At 35.2% G+C, this 22,187-nt stretch overlaps 1 pseudogene; it reads left to right on the forward strand.

Moving 5' to 3' along the window:
- Nucleotides 1–6,735: 6,735 nt before the first annotated feature.
- LOC143382629 (eukaryotic translation initiation factor 5A-1-like) overlaps nucleotides 6,736–22,187 on the forward strand; it is a 107,130-nt pseudogene continuing 91,678 nt past the window's right edge.

A 22,187-nucleotide genomic window follows, 5' to 3' on the forward strand; every position in this document is an offset into this window, starting at 1 on the left:
TCCATCTCTTTCATTATAATGCTTAAATAAATAATTTCTATAACTTAAAATCATTTAATAGTTATTAATAATTTATGATAAACAATTATTTTAACTTAAAAATTCTCTTTGAGTTTTGACGTGGGGAGCAGTTGCCACATCCAACCATTTTATGGAATTTTAGGGAGGGAGTCTGCAGATCATCTCCTTCATGTTGGAAATATCCGAGATAGTTATCCCCAGTAGAGTCACAGACAAATTCCAAACATTATTTTCAACCAATCTTTCTTATAGAAGACTGGACTAGAAGGAAATATTCCATTAAAACCCTAGATATCTTTGCCCAAGGGATATTAAATTGCCCCCTTTGATATAAGACCAAAATGTCAGGATCTTGTTCTTGAAAATTTCTAACCAGTTCTAGGACATCTAAGTGATTCCAAAAGCTCAGAAATTATAATGTATATTACATATGCATTGCCCAGTGAGTATCAAGATTTTTAGCCAATATGCATAGATGTACAGAATAGATGAATGTGTAGTCATCCAAGAGAAGTTAACAAATTGTGAATAAGTGCCTAAATATGTAACAAACACTTCTCCAGTTACTACATGAGTATATGTGTTTGTGTGAGTATATTCCATGGGAAGGAACTAAGCAATCCTGAATATGATTTATTTCATCCTCAAATGGACCCTCTCCCTATTTTAGAGTAATTTTCATTAACTTATCCTATAGTTGGCCATGATAAAATAATTTGTCAGACCAGACACAAATGCAAGTCTAAGATATCATATTTTTTGTTCAATAGCCACTACTTCAGCCTGGGAACTTCTGTAGAAAATACTAGTAGGGATAAATCCTGGGCAGTTGGAATAAGCATCATACATATTGTGTCAGATGTTCAAGCAAAAGATAACTACTTCATTTCTCTATAGTTCATTTTTTCTTCCTCATGAGCCTTAGACTAATGGATAGCTGGGAGGGGGCCTACTAAATTTTAGTTTATTCTAGTAATTTAGTGCTAATCTGAGGCATTAATTTAAGAACCCTCCTAAATTGTACAATCTCTACTTGGTTGCATATGTCAAAATTTTATCATTCAAAGCTATGCCCCGTGTACTCTCTGATTCAAAATTATCTCTGGGTTACAAGGTAAGGTGTGGCCCAGGTGATTTCAGGGCAGTTTTTTCTTCCTTTTATCTTCTAAGCCCTGCATTACACTCTGTTTCTTCTCTGATCTGTTAAGCCAAGAGGCTGGCCTGATTCTGTTTAATGCATTGGTTGACTCTGTTTATCAAGTGTGTCATGGTAAGCAGGCACTCCCTACTAGAGTCTGTGAACTTTCCCCCTTTGCCTTGGGTCTGGAGTCCACCCAATATAGTCTCTTTATTCTGACCCTAGGTCTTTCTAGTCTACCTCCTCCAGAGCCCCTGCCTCCTTTGAGATCACTTGTGTGACACAAAGAGGATGTGTGGATTCCTGAACTCTGCCTCAATGAAGTTACTCCAGTTCTCTGCCACCACCTCAATCTAGCTCCTGTGGGACCTCCAAGAATAGAGCTGATCCAAGTCCCTTGGCAACATGACACACAAGTATAGCCCAAGCAAAAGGGAGGTTAGCTTGAAACACTAAGTGTACCAACAACCATTACCGTGGGGAAGTTGATCAGTAGCCACAGTGTTCTCAAACTTCCCTATGGTTGTTGATAATCAGCCTCATATCAATATTCAGTCTGAAGGGCTAGGGTAGGTAATGAATAAGAATATCCTAGGTAGTAACCCTTTGCTTTCTTTAACGTCTCTCTTCAAGTCACCTCCTGAAAGAGGGGTAGCCTACATGCTTTTCCTTTTCTGTAATCCTATAACAATATGCTGGCACCAAAACAAAAAAGTGAAAATAAAAGAGAATTAGATCATGCAAGATAGTGATGACTTCCTTGATTTAGGGGCTTCTGTTCCTCCACCATAGCATCAAAACATGAAAACTCATCTCAATAAAAACATCATATATTTTGTAAAAAGACTGAAATACATGGATCAAGAAAAATATAAAACTACAGAAATATATAAGAAAACATACGAAAGTGTGTGATCATTATTATACATGTATCTAAGGCCAGGCTTTCTGACCACCTTTATAAAAATTAAGGCTGTAGTTCTTCTGGTTTGGATCTTTACATAATAAAAGAAGAAGACACAAATCCTACCTAGCCTAAGTTCTATTTTCAGCTTTCACTTAAATTCTTCTACCTGATCTCAAGTTTTCCATTTAGAATTTCAATCTGGGCTTATATGGAAAAATAACAACAACAATAAAACAAAAAACAAACAAACAAACAAAAAAAGTCATTCTTTCTGACCACTTAACCATCATTAAATGTAAATGTAAGAAAGTAGGAATTTTACCTATCTCATTAAAATATTAACTATATAAATACTATATTCATCAGCTTTCCATCAATATAAGAAAATACTTGACAGACTGGTTATGAGAAATAAAAAGTTTATTTAGCTCATAGTTTTGGAGGTTCAAAGTTCAAACAGCATAGTGCAAGTTCTATAGTGGTCTTTGTTCCTTTTCTAAATCATTGCTTAATATACATAGCCATGGTGGGAGTGCACACAAAAGCGAGCAAGTGACTATATTTTGAAATAGGAAGAGACAGAAGGTGCAACAGGCCAAGGCTGCTCCTTTTATAATAACTCTCTTATGAGAACTCAAGAGGTCATGTAAGAACGACCCCAAGACCTAAGGATCTTCCACTTCTCAAAGCTTCTACCATCTCCCAACAGCTTTATCCGTGAATCCATATTTCCAACATGTGGCCCTTTGAGGTAACACAAACCATATTTATGCAGTAGCATTCTGTCCCTAGCCCCCCAAAGTCCATGTCGGTCATACAGTGCAAAAAATGTATCCCATCCATTCCAAGAGTCCAAACATCTTAACTGTTCTAGCGCTGCTCAGAAGTCCAACTCGAGAGGTTTTTTTCAGAAATTCAAGTCAAACTCTTAGCTGTGAGCCTATAAAAATCAAAATGCAAGCTATATACTTACAAGATACAATGTAGGGCAAGCACAAGATAAACAAAATGAAGGAAAGCCCAGCATGAAAAACATTAAAATCTAAAGCTCCAGATCCAGCTTCCTGGGCATGCCGTCCATGGATGATAAATCTCTGGGGCTTTGGGAAACCTCATCTCTATGGCTTTGCTGGTTGTAGGCCCCGTGGCTGCTCTCTGAAGCTGTTTTTGCATACGACCTGCATTTTTTCTAGTAGGTGTTACACATTGCTGCACCTCTGCCTTTCTGGCTTCACTCCCACAGCTCTCCTAGGCATTGCCACATAATGCTCTATTTTAGCATCTGATGCATTTTCTCATCTGTTTCTCTAAACTCTTAGAACTACTTCTTATCAACCAATTCTAAAACACTCTTATTTATCTTACAGTATCTTCCCCACTCCACATACCAATTTTCTCTAAAATCTCTATTACAATTTCCAGAGAAACAGAACCAATAAAACACATATTTATATGCAATTGGCTTTATTAGATTGGCTTGCACAATCATAGAGCTTGAGAAGTTTCACAGTTGATATGTGCAGGCTGGAGAGGCAAGGGTCGTCAGTAGCAGCTCAGTCCAAGAAGTTGGAAGCCTCAGAAAAAGAAAGAGATCAATGATAAACCCCCATCTTGGCAAAGTTCTCCCCACATCAAGAAGGACACTGGTGAAAGTCCAAGTCCAAAGGCTGAAGATCTTGGACTCTCGTGTTTAATTGTGGCTGCAGTAGAAAATGTGCCCATTCTGGAAGGAAGAAAAAGACCAAAAGTTAAAGCAAGAGAAAGAATAAGTGACTTTCTCCTTTTTTGTTCTCTCTAGGCCCCAAGCCTATTGGGTGGTAGTACCCACATTCATGGAGAATCTTCTCCACCCAATGTGTTGATTCTGTAATGAATATTTCAAACAACCAGCTCCTAAAGATAGTACGTTTATTTTGACTCACAGTTTTAAAGGTTCCAGTCTATAATTAGTTGATCCTGTTGCTTCTAGGTCTGTGATAAGGCATTCGCTATGGGATTGCATGGCAGAGCAAAACCACTCCCCTCAAGCTGAGCACAGAAAGGAAGAGGAAGGAGGTAGGGTCCCATTATGCCATAAAGTTGTGACCCCAGAGAACTACAGACCTAACTAAGTGCTACCTCCTATAGGTTCAATCACCTCCCAACAGTGCCATGGGTTAGGGATCAAGTCTTTAACACATAGACCTGGGAGGGACACTTATCATAGCACTACTCCATAGACCAGTCTTCTCTGGAAACACACTCACAGAGCTTTATCGATCCTCTAGTCATCCTTCAACACAGGAAATGCGGCATCCAAAATTTGCATTCACAAATAAATGCATCATATGATTTAGTAGCTACTTTTAAAAACTAAGCAGAGAAGCCTGTGGTGAGACAAGGAGCATGTGAGTTTTCAGGGTGAAAACGATGAAAGCATTACTTAAGGAAATAAGTGAATTCCAACCACCAAAGTAGGGTAAAGGTAAGGGTGGTGTTACACAAAACTCACTTGGATATACTATGCCCAATTCTTTTCATACCTAAGCTTCAGTCACGCTCCATCTCTTATTAACCTTTTTATACATCCCCTAGTGTAGCTATCTCCCTTCAAAAAGATGGGTCTAAATCATTAATTTTTATGGAGAAAAATCACATCAATAAATCAAAACATTTCAGCTTATAAAAAAACTTGTGTAAAGTCTTAACAATAATGTCAGTATGATTTATCCTATTTACTTTTTAAATACTTTATAGTTATGAACCTGTACCTGTAAAAAAGATACACTGAATAATAAATAGTGAATCAGGAAACCATATACATTATAATAGCTCAGTTTCCTAGAGGTGAGCACACAGGATCAGAGGCTTGTGAGTCTCCAGGCACATGAGGTCAGTCAGGCCTGACCTTCATTCTAGCTATCCTTTCAAGTGCCCTTGACTGCCCTGTGGGGGCTTAATAGGCCAAAAACCAAAGTGGTAGTGACCATGGTGCTACTGACCCTTTAATGTTTTATCGTCTCTCATGGAAGAAGCAGAAGGAACGAAGATGTGACAATATCAGCCCCATGAGAGGTTAGCAACTCCAGACACCCCAATTTGTTAAAAATGACTTATAGGTCATTATTATATCTCCCAGTTCCAGTTGAAAAGTCTTTTAAAAAATTAAAATGAAATAAAGTGTTCTGATATATTCAGTATGCCCACTAAAATCACAACAATGATTTATTCCGCAGACAGTCTGTGTTGCAATTTGGGTATCACTCCGCTTTCTCCAGAGGTATAATTAAAACAGGTGAATAAATAAAATGAAAAATATGGTTTCTGGGAGAGATCCACAGTGACTCTTTCAAACATATGAAATATGAGAGCTGTTTGCTTCCCATCCTGGGTGAGGCAAGTAGAGTGCCGGAAGCCAGAAGTCACGCTGCTGAAAGTCACTCTCCTCAGGTAAGCGCATCAGATTTGAGGTGAAAGTGTCAAGTAAGGCGAGTTTGCCAAAAGTGTTATATTTATTGCTGGTGAGAAGTGCTGGATTTATAGCAATTACACTGTATATTTTTATGTAGAAGAGATAAAATGAGAAATAAAAGCACTGTTAGAGTTCCATGGCTGAAGAGATGTCTAGCAAGTTGAAAACAACCATGAACTATGGACTCAAGAGTGCACATCAACACTGAATCACAGATTGTGGCTTTGGGTTAGTCAAATCCTTCCCCTCTCTGATCGTATTAAATGGGGATAGCTGGGCTGAGTGGTGGACGCCTGTAATCCCATTGGCTCCACAGGCTAAGGCAGGAGGATCCCAAGTTCAAAGCCAGCTTCAGAAAAAGCAAGGCACTAAGCAACTCAGTGAGACCCTGTCTCTAAATAGAATACAAAATAGGGCTGGGGATGTGGCTCAGTGGTCAAGTGCCCCTGAGTTCAATCCCCAGTATCAAAAAAAATCAAATAAATATAATTTTAAAAAATGGGGATGGAATCAGGCCAACAAAAGATAGACATTCTTTATGTGGCTGAGCTTTATATTTGGTACTTATTGTGTAGTTTATTTTATTGTATATCCTGTGTTGCTACTAATAGAAATCATTGGGTTTTATAGATAAATAATAGAAATTACTTGTTTCAGCCATCCGTGGAAGAAAAGAGGAACTCTATCTCAGTAAATATGTGGCCCCCCAAAGTCAAACTAAAATAGTAAATGATCCATAAATTCACTAGCAGCTGACTCACTCACAGATAACTCAACATTCATTTATGCATGTATTCATTTACTTACTTAATATTTTTGACCTCCTGTTGTGTGTAACACACTCTATTCAGCATTATTTGTTTGCCCCTCAGAAATCAACACAACGAACCAAACCATTTGTGTATACATTAAGGAAACATTTTCTGAGCACTAACTCCCTGTCAATTACTGCATTAAGCTCTGGGGATACAATTTTACTCAAACAGCTCTGACGCTCCTCTCCGGTGGTCTGTTCAGGGAGAAAGATAACAGTGAACTATATTTGTCATTTTTAAATTGGGACTATATTCAGTGCTATAAAGGAGAGTTATGAGGTGTGAATATTATCTATAATAGGAGGCTTAACTTAGTTGAAGAGGTCAGGATCTCCCCTGAAGACATGAGGATTGAGTTGGCATATGAAAGACTAGCACCCCTTACTAGGCCTGGGGGCGACAGATGGTGCTACATGTTTCCAGCAGCAAGAGGAGCGTGGGAATCAGCCCTGTGGCAAGTGGGAGCGTGGTGAGTAGGGGAGACCAGCATTCTGGGGTAGAAAAGAGGAAACAACGGGTCTGTGATGTGACGAGAAAATTAGGATAAAACCTCATTGGCCTATTTATGTGAGGGTTTCATCTCTCTTCATCCTGAAAGAAATTTAGACAATGGAATGAAACAATAATTATTTGCTTTTTTTATACATGGTATAATTCTGGCTCTGGAGAATAGATTGGGAGGAGAACAGAGTAAAATACCATGACTCTATTTTATGTTATTAGCAATTATGTAACTTAATACCCATAATTTACTCAGGGCTGAATAAAAATTTAAAGAAATTGGTTTCTCCCTGGAGAAAGGGTTTGCCGTAATTTTCACAGCAATGACCACACATTTTTTTTCCTCTTTTATTCAGAGAATTTATAAAATCCTTCTCTAAAGAACCAACTAGTTCATTCAGAACAAGAGCTTCTTCAGATTCTTCAATCTGTACCTATGCAAGAATGGCTGCTGCCAATCACAGTTTGGGTATTGTATAGTGTTTTCTAATATACTGGCTTTCTGAAGATTGACCCTTTGCCCTTACAGTATCTTAACTTCCATGAGCCACCCCAATTCACTAGGATCATGTTCCTGGAAAATCAAAACACAACTGTAGGAACTGACCCTTGTGAGATGATGTCATTTTATTGCAGTGTTATGGGATGTTATGCTTTATTATAATTGGGAAGTCAACCAAACTTGTAGAAATGAGGGAAAGAGAATAGACAAAGACATCACATCAAGCTCCATTTGTAGAAAACATGATAAACTTGCTTAGTGGCTGTAAATGGTTGTTCTAGAAGCAGGGTTTGGCAGTCCATATGAAGTCGTGAATAAGGGAAATTGCTGAAGTGAGACCACATCACACCTGTGAGAAATGTGAGATTTTGGAGTTTGAGGGTGTCTGTCAGTATTTGTGAGCCCCTAGTTTGACCCCATTGTTAATATCAACAAAAGGAAGGAAAGTGAATAAACTAACTTTCTGACATCTTGATCTTGGACTTCAGACCCCTAGAATGGTGATGAAATAAATATCTGTTGTTTAAGCCACCTAGTTAAATTTAAACTTGGATTAAAATAAACCCATTAGAAGACGCCAGAGATTGACAGAGTGAAATTTAATGAGTATAAAAATGTAAAAACCACATTCCTTATAAGAAACTCATATCAAACATTAGGACAAAGTAGGTTCAAAATAAAAAATAATGAGAGATTTATCAAAAAAGCAGAAATTTTCATATTAATACTAAATAAAGTAGACTTCAGACCAAAGAAAATTATTAGGAACAAGCAAGGCATTATATGATGATAAACTGATGAATCTACCAGGAATAGATAGAATTCCAAATGTGCATGCACCAAGCAACTGAAATTCCAAATTTATGACATAAAAACTGATAGAAAGAAAGGAGAAATAGATAAATCCACACCTGTAATTAGGGAAATTACTATCCCACTCTTGACAACTGGTAGACATATTAGAGAGAAAATCAGCTTGAATATAAAAGGAGGCAACGGTGCCATTACAGCAAGATCTAATGGACATTGGAGAATACTTCACCTGACAACAGTAGAATAAACATTTACTCTGAAGGGCCCAGAGAACATTCTCTAAGATAAATCATATATTGAGTTATAAAACAAAATTTTTCCAAAGTGACTTGAAGAAAATCAAATAATACATTGATCTGAATAAAAATTGAAATGGCATGCCAAATTGTGTGTGGCCAGCTAAAACAGTGTTGGGAGGGAAATTTACACTGACTTAAAGTATTAAATAGGTTTGAAATTCTCAAATTAATAATCTAACCTCCCACCTCAAAAGCCTAGGAAGTAAAGAACACAGTAAACATAAACCAGGCAAAAGGAAGAAAATAATAAGGATAAAAGTAGAAATCAATGGAACTGAAAATACAAAACCAGAAAACTAATGAACCAGAAAGTTGGTTGGTTATTCAAAAAATCAATCATATTAACAAGCACCTAGTATTACCAATATATTAGTAAGATATCATAACAATTCCTGCAAACATTAAAAAGATAAGGAAATATGAAAACTATACTCACAAGTTTTATAAAAATTGTAAACTACCAAAACTTAGCCAAGATGAAATAGGTAACTTGACTAGTCCTACAAAAATGAAAGAAATTCGGTATGCAATTTAAAATTTTGGAAAAGGAAATCACCATGCCCAGTTTCTCTTACATATTCAAAAAACTAATAATAATTTCATACAATCTCCTTGAGAAGGTAGAAAGAACATTTCCCAACCTGCATAAGAGTATTATCCTGACTTCCAAATCAGACCATTCATCATAAAAAAGAAATTACATAACAATATCTCACATAAACTTAGCACAAAAATATTAGGAAAGCAAACTTAGAAATGAATAAAATAGTTATACATTGTAAGCAAATATAATTATTTTATACATTTTAACTATTTTAACATTAGATAAAGTAGGGCGCAGACCAAAGAAAATTATTAGGAACAAGAGGGCATTATATGATGATAAACTGATCAATCCACCAGAAATAGATAGAATTCAAAATGTGTATGCACCAAGGAGACATTATTTAATAGAATAGATGTTATTTAATAGAATAGATGTTATTTAATAGAATTTCAAGGTGTATGAAGCTATTAAAACATTTATACGAATTAGTCATTGTAATCTACCCTTTGATTAGACTAAAGAAGAAAGAAAATCCCATGATCATATCAATTTATACAGAAAAAAAGGCTTTCCCAAAGTATAACAGACATTTCAGCAAGGTAGAAATATAGTAACTTGATAGACTATATGAACTTGATGAAGACCCTCCACATAGAACCAACACAAATATATTAATAATAAAAGACTTAGTGCTCTCTTTCTGCTATCAGGAACATTATAAAGTTATTTATTCTCATCACTGATTTTAAACACAATACTAAATTTTCCAGCCACTGTAATAGGGCAACAAAAAAACAAATGATAATCATAGATGTATGTAGATGATATGAAAAATAAATCCATCTCTATTTCTAGACAACATTTTCATATACATGGAAAACAGAATGAAAACTATCAAAAGCTTAAAATTTGTTCAGTAACATTACAGGATACAATATCACGCATAAAACCAATCCCATACCCACATGAAAAATTGGAAATAAAAATTTAAAAACACAAAACGAATGAAAAGGCATAGATCTATGAGTATATGTTTAGGATCTGTATGACGAAAATTTTAAAATACGGTAATAAAAGAAATCAATGAAACCCTAAATTAATGAGACAAAATAGTGTGTTCATGGTTTGTAAGTTTCTTATTGTAAGAATGTCAATCTCATCTAAATTGATCTTTAGATTTAATATAATTTCCATAAAAACTTCAACAATTTTTTGCGTATATATGCATAAGCATTATGAAATTTATTTGGAAACAGAAAATTCTGCAATGGGCAAAATAATTTTCAAAGAATAAAATAAGAAGAATCATTCTTATCCATGTTAGATCTTACCATATACTGATAATAATGTGTATGAACAAATATGTCCAAATAGGTTGAATTAATTTTTGAAAAGTGCAAAAGCAATTTAATAAATACAACCTTTTCAATAAACAGTCCTAGAAAAAGTTCAAATCCATCAGAAAAAAAATTACCTTGACTTGAACCACATACCTTACACAAAACTTTATAGAGAATAATCACAGACTCAAAAGTAAAATTGAAAAATCTGAAACTATAAAACTTTTAGAAGTGCTCCCAAGATGTCGGCTCTCTGTTCACCTCACAGACTGTTTCTTTTACTGAGAAGAAACTTTTTAGTTTGAGTCCTCCCATTTATTGATTCTTGATTTTTATTCTTGCACCACAGGAATCTTAATAAGGAATTTGGGGCCTAATTCCACATGATGGAGATTAGGGCCTACTTTTTCTTCTTTGGTTTTATTCCTAAATCCTTGATCCATTTTGAGTTGAGTTTTGTGCATAGTGAGAGATAGGGGTTTCATTTCATTTTGTTGCATATGGACTTCCAGTTTTTCTAGCACCATTTGTTGAAGAGGTTATCTTTTCTCTAATGCATGTTCTTGGCACCTTTGTCTAATATAAGATAATTGTAGTTTTGTGGGTTAATCTCTGTGTCCTCTATTCTGTACTATTGGTCTACCAGTCTGTTTTGGTGCCAATATCATTCTGTTTTTGTAACTATTGCTCTGTAGTATAGTGTAAGGTCTGGTATAATGATGTCACCTATTTCACTTTTCCTGTTAAGAATTGCTTTAGCTATTCTGGGTCTCTTATTTTTCCAAATGAATTTCATAATTCCTTTTTCAGCACTAATCTCTAGGGTATATAAAGAAATAAAAAATATAAAAACCAAAAAACAGATAACCCAATCAATAAATTTGCCAAAGACCTAATCAGACACTTCAGAAGATGATATACAATCAGTAAACAAATATATTAAAAAATGTTCATCATCACTAGCAATTAGAGAAATGCAAATCAAAAATGCTTTAAGATTTTATCTCACTCCAGTCAGAATGGCAGCTATTATGAAGACAAACAAAAATAAGTGTCAGCAAGGATGTGGGGAAAAGGCACAATCATATACTGTTTGTGGGACTGCAAATTGGTGCAGCCAATATAGAAGGCAATATGGAGATTCCTTGGAAATCTGGGAATGGAACCCCATTTGGCCCAACTATCCCTCTCCTTGGACTATACCCAAAGTACTTAAAAACAGCATACTACAGGGACACAGCCACATCAATGTTTATAGCAGGACAATTCACAATAGCTAAACTGTGGAACCAACCTAGATGCCCTTCAATAGATGAACGGATTAAAAAAAGGTGGCATATATACATATTGGAATATTACTCAGCAATAAAAGAGAATAAAATCATGGCATTTGCAGGTTAATGATGGAGTTAGAGAAGATAATGCTAAGTGAAGTCAGTCAATCCCCCCACCCAAAAAAAAAAACAAAAAAACAAATGCTGAATCTTTTCTGTGATATAAGAGGCTGATTCATAGTGGGATAGGCAGGGAGAGTGTGGGAGGAATAGACAAACTCTAGATAGGGCAGAGGGGTTGGAGGGGAAGGGAGAGGGTATGGGGTTAGAAATGGTGGTGGAAAGTGAGGGACATTATTATACAAAGTACGTGTATAAATACACAAATTGATGTGAATATACTATACAACCAGAGATATGAAAAAGTGTGCTCCATATGTGTAATAAGAATTGTAATGTATTCCGCTGTCATATATAAATTTTTAAAAATTAATTAGTTAATTTAAAAAAACAACGTCTAGCAGCTGGGCATGGTGGTACATACCTATAATCTCAGTGACTGGGAAGCCTGATGGTGGAGAATTGCAAAGTCTAGAATAGCCTTGGGTAATTTACTGAGGTCCTCTCTCAAAATATAAAGTAAAAAACAGAGCTAGGGTTGTGGCTCAGAGGTAAAGCACTTCCCTAGCATTCATGAGGGACTAGGTTCAATACTCAGCACCACATAGAAATAAAATGAAATTATTGTCTCCATCTACAACTAAAAAATAAATGTTTAAAAAAATAAATAAAACTAAAAATAAATAAAATTTTAAAAGACTGGAGATGTAGTTCCTTTGTGAAGCACCCCTGGGTTCAGTTCAAATACCAAAACAACAATCAAACAAACAAAAAATGCAAAAAAGTAGAACAACAACAACAAAAACACTTATAGGAAAGAACATAGAGGAAAATACTACCCAAGACTAGGGAAAGAGTTCTAAATCTTGACACAAAAATAATGATTAATAAGAGTAAAAATTAATAAACTGGACTTCATCAAAATTATGTTTTCTTTGCAGAAAACCAAAAATCAAATAGAAACAAAATCCTGTGAAAAGGATGGGAAAAAAAAAAGATTTCAAACTGAAAGAAAATATCTGTAATCTACATAAACAAGGAAGGTCTTATATATAGAATAGAGTGAGAATTCTCAAGATTCACCTTTAAAATGGTAATCAAATTAGAATGAGAAGAAACATGCAAATATTTTACCAAGAACTAGCTACAGTTGGAAAATGAAAGTATGAAAAGATATTTAATATCATTATCCATTACACAACTGCATATTACAGCCACAATGAGAAAACAAATGGTGCTAAATAAGAATTAATAAATTAACATGCAAATGGTGATAATAACAAATGCTGGAAAGGATGTAGAGAAACTTGGTCACTCGCACATTGCTGGGGAGGTTATAAATGGTATAGCCAGCTTGGAAAATATTTTGGAAGTTTCTTTCAAAATTAAAAATTCATGTATCACATGGCCCTGCCATTACAGTCTTGAGTGTTTATTCCAGAGAGGGAAAATTTATTTTTATATGGGTACTTAAACATTTCTAGCAGCTTCACTCGTTATAACTGAAACATGGGAACTATCCAAATTTCCTTTAAAGAACAAATTGCTACATAAACTGTGATAATTTGTCCAATAGGATACTATTCAGCCACAAACAAACTTTTGATATGTACAACAACTTTATGAATTTCCAGAAAAATTATGCTGAGTGAAAATACAATTTTTTGTGGAATACATATTACATGTTTTTATTTATGTAATACTCATGAAGTCACAGAATTTTAGACAGAGAGCATGAATTTGGAGGTGAATATAACTATAAAGGAGTAGTACAGAGAAATTCTGTTATGGTACAGTTGAGTGCCTTGATTTTATTGATGGTTAGATAAGAGTTCTTATGTGATAAAGGTACAAAGAGCTATGTGTACATATAAAAATTAGTGGGTAAAAATGTACCTATATATAGGTACATATATATATGTACCTATATATAATGTGAATAAACCCAATTTGACCATAAAAGAATTTCTGTTTTGTTTATGAATATATATGTGAAGCTGTTTTACCATGTACTATCATGAAGCTTTCAATACCTCACCAGGGGTCCTTTTTCCTGCTCAGGAGGTTATAAGTCATAAAAGAAAATTAAAGTCTGAAATAATTAGTGAAGAAATAAGAAGCAAAGTCAAAATCATACTTTAAAGGGACCTTGGAGCTCCTGATAGGTCCAATCCACACAGAAGCTGGAGCTAAACAATTAGAAAATGGCTCCCGTGGTTTGTACATAAGGGGGCACATTAAAGGCAGGGATAAGGTTTCTGGGGTGAAGTCTTGCTTCATGAAGTCTTGTAGTTAACAGGATGATTGGCATCTTGGTAGGTTACACCCATCTCAGAGAGGATGTGTTACTATAGTTGGTCATCCCATCTCTGGTGCTATGTGGGACCTTTTTGAGCAGAGCTGAAGGGGAGTTCCCATGTGTTTGGGCCATCTTAACAGCAGGAGTGCCACTGTAAGTTCCCAATATCAGACTTTCCCACTCACTGACTACAATGCTGAAAACGTCCTCATGCATAGTTCACGGATGGCTCTCAACAATGTACTAGTTATCCAATTGTCTGGATAGAGTGTGACAGAACACTGATGCACATATGTTACATTAACTAGGTTTATTACTTACAGGTAAGTAGCAAGTTTAAACAGAAGCTTAGCATTCATTAGGAGATACTCCCCAATGCCTCAAAAAGCTACCGAGCATGGGTAGAGTCTCATCTGTACATAAAATACTTGCACCACTGCTAAAGGACCTCAAAATTCCTGCCTACCCTGGTTTTCATATTATGGGTGATACAGGTTCCCTGGGATAAAGCACTGAAGGACATAATGTTTCAAAGCAGGCAGATGGAACAGAACCCAGCTATTCCAGTTATTCCTTCCCTATCTCAGGATATTGCATTCCCAGCATAATTTTACAGTTATTCTTAAGAACTGCAAGTGAGAAAAGGCAAGATTGGATTGGTCCAAGGTCACTCAGAGAACTGACTTGAAATATGATTGAGTGTTTATGCTCTGATTATGCACAAGGAGATGCTGCCAACATTGGAAAGATGATAGTATGCGTATGAGCACAAACCATAACATCCATCAGACTAAAATAAATTCCAAATGAATGTGAGGCTTGCTAAATATAAATTGCAAGAAAAAGTAAAATGGTCAAGATCATAAAAATTCTTTAGAATACATCACTAAGAAATATCTTAACCATAAAATATGTCAAGCTATGTTTTTTTGATTATTTAAAAATATAATTGAGTAGAGAGTAAGGAGAGATGATTTCATACTTAAACACCCATGATTATGAGAGGAAAACAAAGATCTTGGAGAAATTCATAAAGAAGCATGTTTTTGTTAGGTTTGCATTGCTGTGACCAAAATATTCAACAAAAAATTCTTACAGGAGGAAAAGTTTATTTTTGCTCATGGTTTCAGAGGCTCAGTCCATGTGCAGCCAACTCAGTTGTTCTGGGTCCAATATGAGGCAGAATATAACAGCAAAAGAGTGTGGTAGCAAAAGAATAGCTACCCAGCTCACTGTGGCAGGGAAGAAGAGAGAAAGGGGATAAAATGTATAATCTCCAAGGTACACTCCCAGTGACCTACCTCCTCCAGCAATGTCTGACCTGCCTATAGTTACTACTCAATACATTCAAAGTTTTAATTCAATGATGGATTAATCCACTGATTAGCTTACAGCTCTCATAACATTTCACCTCTGAACTTTCCTGCATTAACACAGAAGCTTTGAGTGGGAAGGGTTTACTTCATATTCAAGCCATGGCACAAGAGTTCAAAAAGACAAAGCAATCAGACAAATAAGGACATGTGTTCAAGTGGTAATACAATATCTGGTCACCTTCAGGTAAAATGAAAACCCATGAGTCTAAAATAGATTAACCGGATGCCTTACCATGGGAACAGAACAAAGAGAATCTGGAACCAGCAACACTTGGAGGTCAAGGGAATAGATAGCATTTCAGATGTTCGATTTGTAATCACTTTATTTGACAACTCAGTGCAAGATGAAATGAGATAGATACATGATAGGAAAAAAAAGCTAGATAATAAAAAGTCCCAGCTGCAACCTGGGCACACAGTTGGACAAATGTGATCTAAGGTCAGCGCACATAAGTGGTAAATGAAAACTGTACGCATAGAATTCCTGAGAGCACCTTTTGCTCTTAGCAGAAAATAGTACTGCCTGGAGGATAGAGGCTCTTGGAAAAGCTCCTGCATGAGCCACAACATAGCAAGAAAATCAAATCAATTTTCCAATGGGATTTGCTTTTGTCCCCCATTTTATCTCTTCAATTTGATTTACTAATCCTTCAATTCTGTTCTTCTAAAGCTACCACTTGATATTTACTTGTTTCAGTGTAAATGGTCTTAAATGTCTAAATAAGTCATATAATTTTAGGCAAGTTTCAACCTCTCTGTCCCAATTTCTTAATCTGTTAAATGGGAGTAATTACTAGAGGAGTTTATTTTGTATGTGATTATGAAAAATGAATTAGGTACTTTGAAATGTATCAAAGGATCTCTTACATAATGAGTATAAAGTGTGCCAAACAAGTAAGTAAATGTAGCTAGTGTTGTTGAAGTAACCCAAGTGTACTTGGTGCTTTCCATAGAAAATATGGAAAATTCTTACCATCAATGTATAGGCATTTGCTTGGGCAGAGAATATATAATTCAATTTAGAAAACATATCACAGTCTTATGCCTTCTAGATGACTTGGATAAAACAAATGAAGATAATTTATAGTCCTTAACACAGGAAGAGAAGAGAAATCTTTTTTGAATTTTCCCACTCTAGAAAGAGAAGTTCTAAAGAAGAGTTCTCCCTCTATGACTTCAGACATGGACACTGCTAAAAACTCATGCTCAGAAAGGGAGAATGAGGTCTCCTGAGAATAGCAGGTACTGCTAAGTCCATTGAAAGGCAGGTCATTGCTTCCCACGTCTCATTTCTTAATCAAGTCACTGACCTTTAAGTAAATCAAAGTCTTAACAAAAAGGAACCTTTGTTCCCACAGATATTACAACATCAGTAAGCTAATTAAATGTTCTATAATTAAACTGATACTCAACTTTGCAATTGCCCCAATGTAGTAGAACAGCGAACAAGTTTGAAACCGGATGCCCCTGTGATACAGACTGTTCTATTTTAATTATTGAAAGTAATGGAATCTAAAAGGTCTTTGATAAACATTGTTGTAAGTGTTTAAGCTGACACATTTCAGAGAATATGTAATAGAAAACAATGTAATTGAAAATTACAGGAAAAGGGAAAAAGCAGCTCTGTTTTAAATACATTGCATGTCACCTAAACTCCAAATTTCACTCAACTGTAAGAGTAGCAAAGTCTTCAGAGAAGAATCTACAAATTTTAAATTATGGAAAAAGAGAACAATACAACTCAAAATGGGAAGCAACACATTCATTTGGAAGGTGGTCTTTCTAAAAAGCAATCCTAAGTATTAAAACCCAATTTACAGGAAAGATTGTTTCAACTAATTATTTAATTGGCAAGGGGATTTTTCAGTTACATTCACAATCACTTTGGTATATGCAGACTCACCCTGACCCCATGCTTTTAAAAGACACTTATATTTGTAGAGACTAAAAGCTCTGAAAAGCATCTCCAAAGCAAAGGGCAAATGAAAAAAAAAAAAACAAAAAAACAGAAGAACAAGGTCAAAAGTCCAGAGCTAGATTAATAGCATTAAGCATTAATGTAAGATCATAAGACTTGTAAGAGATCAATAACAAGACAATGGCTAAGGGAAAGTTAGGAAGAATGGAAACAAACGGCTTTACAAACAAATGAAAAATTAACACCATATAGGCTAGAAAAAAAAAAACAAATTTGGAGGGACAACAATAGCAAAAATAATGAAAAGCGGCAGGATCAAATTTCATCCTTTCTTTATTTTAATCCCCTAAAGGTGTCTCATCACTTCAAAGCTTCAATGCATGTCATATTCTAGAAAGAGAAGTTCTAAAGAAGAGTTCTCCCTCTATGACCAGTTCTCCCTGCATGCCCAGCTCCCTGTCTCTAACTTATTTTCCAGCTCCTTGTGTCTACTTATACATCATAGACCTCAAATAAAAACATCTATTTGAAGTCAACTCAACAAACATTTTTTTTCTTCTGTATAAGTTGAACAATTCCAGTTTGGGGTAATAGAAAATCCAGACCTAAAGAATTTAAACCATCAATAAGGTTTTATTAATTTACATTAACAAGGAATATGAGGCAGGATGACTCAAGGCTGGTTCCTGCTTGGTTTAGTATATCCACCTGTTAACATTGATTAATTTGTTTATAGATCTTGAAGTCTTGATATTTCACTTTGCAACCCTTAATGTTTGAGTAGCTGCATTTTGGTTGCAAATTGGCTATGATATCGCATCTCCTCATATCTTTATTCATATGAAAGAAAAGATACTATTCTTTTGTTGATAACTTAAAAGCTAAGAATCATCCCAGAAGCAACATTGGCAGAATCACCTGCACTTCTCCTTGATCAAAATTGGATCACCTGTCATTGTGTCATTGGTAAGGGGAACATTGTTATAATGACTGATTTAGACAAATGGTGCTTTTTTTCCCCTCTCTGGCCCAGTCTTTCTAAAAGTGTACATAGCCTAGTGGAAGAGAGTGGATATTTGACAACATCAGAGTAGTCTTAGCAGGAAGAAGCTGGTCTAGGGGAGGGAAATGGAGAATATGGCTTTTGAGTAAGTTACCAACAACTGCCGCTACATCCTCTGTATGCTAGTTACTTCCCTGCTAGTCTGACAGACTCCTGAGAATATAAAGGTAGATGCACATTGTCCTTTGAAAAGCAGGGAATTGCAATGTTGATTCTTCTTTGTGTGAGCCTATCCCACTTCGTGTGTGAATATCAAAAGCACATCTCTAAGGGATATCAGCTACATTGTATATTTTATATTCTGCATCTTCTTTTACCAAAAACTTAAAACAACTAACATTCAAAGAATTACTAGAAATGATCATTTGTGACTTCACTAAATATGCAAGGTGTTGTTAAAACAGAGGTAACAAATAAGTTCTATTTGTATATGCCATTCTTTTAAAATGAAAAAAGTATATGTTGCTCTAATATTTTCTCTTCCCCACTTTTTCAATTAGTCTACCTTTTTGACAACAGACAGGGCCCAGAAGCAGCTGCATCTCAGAGAAGGCATCCCAAAGAGAGTATAAGGCCTACCCTTTCAGCCCCCATCTCTGTAAGACCTTGCATTAGTCTTGGGGCACCTCCACTGTTACCTCGAGTTTCCTTGCTATTGCTGCCACCACCTTTAGTTGCAGTAGCATACATTGAGGGACACCAGCAGGGTCTGGAAGCCCAACATCAAGGTGAGGTACAGACAATCTGCAGGGGTACTACAAGAATATAGGGTAGAAACTGTAATATCTCAGATCCATGCCACAAGAAAGGAAGACACATAGACAACATGAAAAAACAAGGGAGGAAAGTGCCCCAACCAAACCAAGATACTACAATAACAGAACCCATGTACAGTAAAGTTGATGAAATGTCAGAGAAGGAGTTCAGAAAGTTCACAATTAAATGATCTGTGAATTAAAGAATGACCTAAATGAGCAAATACAGGCAGAAATGGATAACTCTAACAAAAAGATAAGAGAGCAAATACAGGTAGCAAACGATTACTTCAAGAGACAGAAACTCCAGAAAAAAAAAAAAAAGAAAGAAATCCTTGAAATAAAGGATACAATAAACCAAATTTAAAAACTCAATAGAAAGCATAACCAACTGACTAGATCACTTGGAAGAAAGAATTTCAGATAAAGTATATAATTTGGAAAATAAAGTTGATCACACAGTGAAGATAGTAAAAACCATGAACAGAACATCCAAGAAATATGAAACAGCATCAAAAGGCCAAATCTAAGACTTATTGAGATAGAGGAAGGCAGAGAGTTTAAAACCAAAGGAATGAACAATCTCTTTAAAGAGATAATATCAGAAAATTTCCGAAGCATGAAGGATGAATTGGAAAACCAAATGCAAGAGGCTTACAGCACACCAAATGTACAAAATTGCAACAAATCCACACCAAGTCACATTATAATGAAAATGCCTAGCATACAGAATAAGGATAGAATCTTAAAAGCTGCAAGAGAGAAGAATCAGATCACATATGGGGTAGACCAATTAGTATCTCAGCAGATTTTTCAACCCAGACCCTCAAAACCAAGAGATCATGGATCATATACCAAGCTCTTAAAGAAAATGGATGCCAACCAAGAATCTTATATCCAGCAAAATTAAGCTTTAGATTATGAAATAAAAAACCTTCCATGATAAACACAAGTTAAAAGAATTTATAACTAGAAAGGCTGCACTATAGAACATGCTCAGAAAAATATTCCATGAAGAGGAAATGAAAAACAGTGATGAAAAGCAGCAGAGGGAAGTAGTACACTAAAGGAAAATCTAATCAGAGGAGAGGAGAAACCAAATCACTTAATAGCAAAAATTTAAAAAAAAAATGTCTGGGAATAAAAATCATGTCTCAATAATAACCCTGAATGTTAATGGCCTAAACTCACTAATCAAAAGACATAGACTAGCAAATTGAATTTAAAAAAAAAAAAGACCTAACAATATATTGCCTCCAAGAGACTCATCTCATAAGAAAAGACATCCACAGACTGAAGGTGAAGGATTGGGAAAAATCATACCACTTATATGGACTGAGGAAGCAAGCAGGGGTTTCCACCCTCATATCAAATAAAGTAGACTTCAAGCTAATCAACTAGTCTATGTTAAATATAATTCATATTTTGATATAGAAAAATAAGATATTTATTACCTTACAAGGAGAAAAATGCATGTGACAGTACTAATATTGATACATTTGTAAAAAAATATTTTCTTTTAGTTGTGTATGGACTCAGTACCTTTATTTGTTTTTACATGGTGCTGGGATCTAATCCAGTGCCTCACACTTGCAAGGCAAGTGCTCTACCACTGAGCTATAACTCCAGCCCTAGATACATTCTTGAAAAGTAGCATGCATAACTCCATTTTTAAAAATTTACAGTAGAAAGGATGCCCATCAAAGCATTTTCATTATATATGTCTATGAATTATTTATAGGTAACATAATGTTTTATGTACAATTTAATATCTTACCTTTTTCACTGGATTTCTTATAAACATCATTCTAAATATCTTCAGAATAGTCCATTATATGTAAGCATCATATATTATGTAATCAGCTATCAAATATGGACATTTAATTTGTTCCTCTATTTTCAGTATTATAAATATTACAAGATGGCATATTTACATGCCTTTTGAATCATTTCCTCAAGATTTCAAGAAAAATTACTAAATATAACAAATTATTTCCCAGAAAGTTTATATCAATTTATACTCTTCAAAGGGTGCTATGAATGATGATTTATTTTAGCTATACAGACAGCTAGAACTTGCTTCAATAAAACATCAGAAATTAAGAGATTTACTTTTCTATTATTTGAGCCTCAGAACACCTATTCATTTTTCTCTATTGTTCAAAAGCCAATGGTCACTGAAAAGTTAACCTCACTACATTTCTAAGGTCACTTCGGTAATAAAAAGACAGAAGTTCACACAAATACAGGTATAGATTTGCACACACTTTTGCTTCTTCACTGAATTCTCTTCCATTCTCAGGTCAAACCCCTCTTAACTCCTCACTGCCCTTGCCAGACCTTCCCTCCCTAGCAAGGTGGGTATCATCAAACTACAATCTTAATGGAAGGCTTATCTCCATGCCACCCAGCCTGTACCACCTGCATATTCCACAGACATTTCTGAGATCTGACTTAGAGAAAAACTTTAGGTCCTCAAAATAATCTGTTTGTTAGAATTAATAATGGCAACACATACTAAAATATATAGCCAGCTAACAGGAAAGATGTCAAGGTGTCTTACTAAATTTACCATGCAATTGCCAGTGTATCTGCATCACCTTTCTCCACCTGCCAGCCATATTTATTTTTGTTTCTGCATTATCCCTCTTATTACATCTCCTGCCTTGTGATAGCACTGAATCCCTGCCCTGCAATGTAATCGCTTAATTAGAATGCAGATTAAATGTCTGCATAGTTTCTTCTGATCAGCACATGAAGGATAGGCACATAGTCAGTACTCTTTGAAATGTAAGGAAAACATAGCTTTTTATTATAAAATTAATATGCATTTATTATGAAGAATTACAATATGAAACAACATACAGAAAAATAAAAATCATCTATAATCCTTGTGATCACAAATAACTACAATGAACACTCTTGCATATGATCTTTCAAAACTATATTTTACATTTTTCTTTTATAAGTTCATTGTAGAAATGAAATCATACCAAGGAGTATCTTTTGTCAACTGCTTGTTTTCTCTAACAAAATATTGTTAGTTGA

The sequence above is a fragment of the Callospermophilus lateralis genome, chromosome 17 (assembly GCF_048772815.1).
Source record: "Callospermophilus lateralis isolate mCalLat2 chromosome 17, mCalLat2.hap1, whole genome shotgun sequence".
NCBI lineage: Eukaryota > Metazoa > Chordata > Mammalia > Rodentia > Sciuridae > Callospermophilus > Callospermophilus lateralis.